Source organism: Nanorana parkeri, unplaced genomic scaffold, assembly GCF_000935625.1.
Source record: "Nanorana parkeri isolate BGI_ZX_2015 unplaced genomic scaffold, ASM93562v1 scaffold171, whole genome shotgun sequence".
Classification (NCBI taxonomy): Eukaryota; Metazoa; Chordata; class Amphibia; order Anura; family Dicroglossidae; genus Nanorana; species Nanorana parkeri.
The window spans coordinates 499521-503848 of record NW_017306439.1 but is presented as its reverse complement, the minus strand read 5'-3'; positions in this window follow the sequence as shown (position 1 = coordinate 503848).

Below are 4328 nucleotides of genomic sequence, written 5' to 3'. Positions count from 1 at the left end.
CACCCCCCAACCCCCTGGGTCATTACATCCCCAACCCCCTGGGTCATTACACCCCCCAACCCCCTGGGTCACTGCATCCCCATGTGTTAGCTTCTCGGACGCACATTGGGCCTCATTTCCTGCTGCAGGTTATGAAACATTTTCCCGTCCAGAAGCGATATTTCCAGATGGGGATTCCGGGGGGCGCGAGTTCACTGCAGGTGCTGGTCGGAGCAGATGAAAGGCTCAGGTGCTTCTCTGGGCATCCGAAGATCACAATCCACACTGGATTCTCCTCCCTCCTTCCATTAAGATTCTTCTCATTCCGAAATCTCACATTCCGTAGACGGCGTCCAGATCCGCGAACTCCATCCACATATTAATCTTAAAGCTGAACTCCGGGATCAGCAGAAATCGTCCTCATACCAGAGTCATGTGTGCTCTTCTTCATTCTTGGTGAGCTCTATTTCTTCCAGATCTGTAATAAAGACCGCTCACTGCTGCTCTCTCAGCTTGTGCAGGGTGACTGGTCTTGTCTCCGCCCCCTCCTGTAATAAAGACCGCTCACTGCTGATCTCTCTCCTTGTGCAGGGTGACTGGTCTTGTCTCCGCCCCCTCCTGTAATAAAGACCGCTCACTGCTGATCTCTCTCCTTGTGCAGGGTGACTGGTCTTGTCTCCGCCCCCTCCTGTAATAAAGACCGCTCACTGCTGATCTCTCTCCTTGTGCAGGGTGACTGGTCTTGTCTCCGCCCCCTCCTGTAATAAAGACCGCTCACTGCTGATCTCTCTCCTTGTGCAGGGTGACTGGTCTTGTCTCCGCCCCCTCCTGTAATAAAGACCGCTCACTGCTGATCTCTCTCCTTGTGCAGGGTGACTGGTCTTGTCTCCGCCCCCTCCTGTAATAAAGACCGCTCACTGCTGATCTCTCTCCTTGTGCAGGGTGACTGGTCTTGTCTCCGCCCCCTCCTGTAATAAAGAGCGCTCACTGCTGCCATAATTAACAAAGTGATGGCAGCAGTATTCATTATAGAAAGCTACCGCAGATCCCCTCCAGTCTGTCTGCCGCTAACCTGACCACTCACGTTCTTCTCTCTACAATGAATACAGTATACAGGTTCTCTTCTCTGCCTATATTCCTGGCTATTAACCCTGGCAAACACAGGGTTAACAGCCTTCCTCCTCCCTCTCAGCTGAGCAGGGGGTGGGGCAAGCAGCTCGAACTCTATGCCATGTCTGATGCAGATTTTTTAAAAATGGAGCCGATCGCTCCTAATGAACTAAGGGGCCGTGGCGGGATCTGCTCCGTTTTGTCCATTAAGAATGAAGCCTGCGCCGCTCCTTGTTAATTCCCCATAGAGAGTCCACATGCAAAGCTACATCGGAAATCAGTGTCACCTTTATTAACTAACCCTCAGAGTAACCAACCAAGATTTACCATTTAAGAAACATATGGATACAAAGTAACAATGGAGGTAGATTACCTCGTACAGAGAATGTGCCGAAATACAAAGATACAACATTGCTACAAAGTATCAGATATAGAAAGTCATTTGTAGCAATGTTGTATCTTTTTATTTCGGCACATTCTCTGTACGAGTCTGTCCAGGAGCATTGTTACTTTGTATCTTTAATTGTAAAGCTTGTTTGGTTGCCATGACGGTTAATTGATAGAGGTGACACCGACACATAGTGTCACTATGTAGCTTTGGATGTAGCAGGATGCAAGAGACCCGATACTGTATATATACTACAGGTGAAACTCGAATAATTAGAATATGGTGCAAAGTTCATTTATTTCACTAATGCAACTTAAAAGGTGAAACTAATATATGAGATAGACTCATTACACGCAAAGCAAGATAGTTCAAGCCGTGATTTGTCATCATTGTGATGATTATGGCTTACAGCTCATGAAAACTCCAAGAACCCCAAATCCACAACCTCAAAAAAGTAGATTATTACATGCAATCAATAAAACAAGGATTGTACATAGAACAATATCGAACCTCTGAAAAGTACAAGCATGCATATGTACTCAGTACTTGGTTTGGGCCCCTTTTGCAGCACTTACTGCAATTACTTTTGCACGATATTCTAATTATTCGAGTTTCAGCTGTATATACCATGATATAGTATGTGGACCCTCTTCCAGATGATGGGGTTCAGGTGTCTCCAGTGTTGGGTATTGTTAATCCTCCATCATACAAAGACATTGTAGACAATCCATCCTTGTGCTCACGCTTTGGTGAAGACCCTTTTCTGTTCCACCATGACTGCCCCCTGTGTACAAAGCCAGCTCCATAAAGACATGGTGTGACCAGCTTGGTGTGGAGGAAGTCGAGTGTCCTGCACACAGCACTGACCTCAACCCTACTGAACACCTCTGGGATGAATTGAAACCCTTCCCAACGATGGAGTTCAGGTGTCTCCAGTGAATGTTCTGGTACTACATCATACAAAGACATTGTAGACAATTGTGTTCTCCCAGCCTTGTGGTCACAGTTTGGTGAAGACCCTTTTCTGTTCCACCATGACTGTCCCCTGTGTACAAAGCCAGCTCCATAATGACATGGTGTGACCAGTTTGGTGAAGACCCTTTTCTGTTCCCCCATGACTGTCTCCTGTGTACAAAGACAGCTCCATAAAGACATGGTGTGACCAGCTTGGTGTGGAGGAACTGAGTGTCCTGCACAGAGCCCTGACCTCAACCCTACAGAACAGCTTGGGGATGAATTGGAATGCCGATTGTGAGCCAGGTCTTCTCATCCAACATCAGAACCTGGTGCAGACCTTCTGGGCATTGTGCAGGACACTTGAGTTCCTCCACACCAAGCTGGTCCCACCATGTCTTTATGGAGCCGGCTTTGAACACAGGGGACAGTCATGGGGGAACAGAAAAGGGTCTTCACCAAACTGGTCAAACTATGACATTATGGAGCTGGCTTTCTACAAAAGGGACAGTCAGAGGAGTTCAGTAGGCAGAGTGTCCTGCACAGAGCCCTGACCTCAACCCTACTGAACACCTTTGGGATGAATTGGAACATGTTGCATGCCAGGTTGATCTCTTGTTCCTGCTCGGCTGTCCATATATCACCGGGAAGAATCCAGGATGGGGTGGACTCCATTGAGTGGAGTTAACCTTTAAGTAGTCTCTTGACAGATATCACCGCCGTGCAGCTATAAGGTGAAGCCTCATGAGAGCTCATCACGTCAATGACTCACAGCTTGTGAATTCGTCACGGAGGTTGTGATCACTGCAGCCTCTCTGTGTGAAAGTCAGAGGGATTCTTCCCAAGCTGGGTGTTCTGGAAGATCGTTTCTCCTTTAAGAGATTAACAGGCAGGAAATTGTTTTCGATGACTCCATCTATACAGCTATGCAGTCTAAGAAAACCAATCAGAAAATAGCTCAGCGTAAAGCAGTTCATTCTTTGTTCCGTCTCGGTTTTGCTGATCTCCCGCCGCCTCTTTGCAGACACTTCCGGTTGGAGCTTCCATGAGATTTTAGTGTTCAAGAGTACATCTTTTTTAACCAGACCAACCAACCAGACCAACCAGAATACTTCATCCCCACCCTCCCCGAGTGTCACCGACCAACCAAAATACTTCATCCTCAACCTCCCCGAGTGTCACCTACCTACCAGAATACTCCACCCTCACCCTCCCCGAGTGTCACCTACCTTCCAAACGACTTCATCCCCACCCTCCCCGAGTGTCACCGACCAACCAAAATACTTCATCCTCACCCTCCCCGAGTGTCACCTACCTACCAGAATACTCCACCCCACCCTCCCCGAGTGTCACCTACCTTCCAAACGACTTCATCCCCACCCTCCCCGAGTGTCACCTGCCTTCCAAACGACTTCATCCCCACCCTCCCCGAGTGTCACCTGCCTTCCAAACGACTTCATCACCACCATCCCCGAGTGTCACCAGCCAACCAGAAAACTTCATCCCCACCTTCCCTCAGTGTCACCGACCAACCAGAATACTTCATCCTCAGCATCCCCGAGCGTCACCTTACTACCAAAGCACTTCATCCTCAGCATCTCCGAGTGTCAACTACCAACCAGAATACTTCATCCTCACTCACCCCGAGTGTCACCGATCAATCAGAATACTTCATCCTCACTCACCCCGAGTGTCACCGACCAACCACAATACTTCACCCTCAACCTCCCCGAGTGTCACCGACCAACCAGAATACTTCATCCTCACCCTCCCCGAGTGTCACCGACCAACCACAATACTTCATCCTCACCCTCCCCGAGTGTCACCGACCAACCACAATACTTCATCCTCACCCTCCCCGAGTGTCACCGACCAACCAGAATACTTCATCCTCACC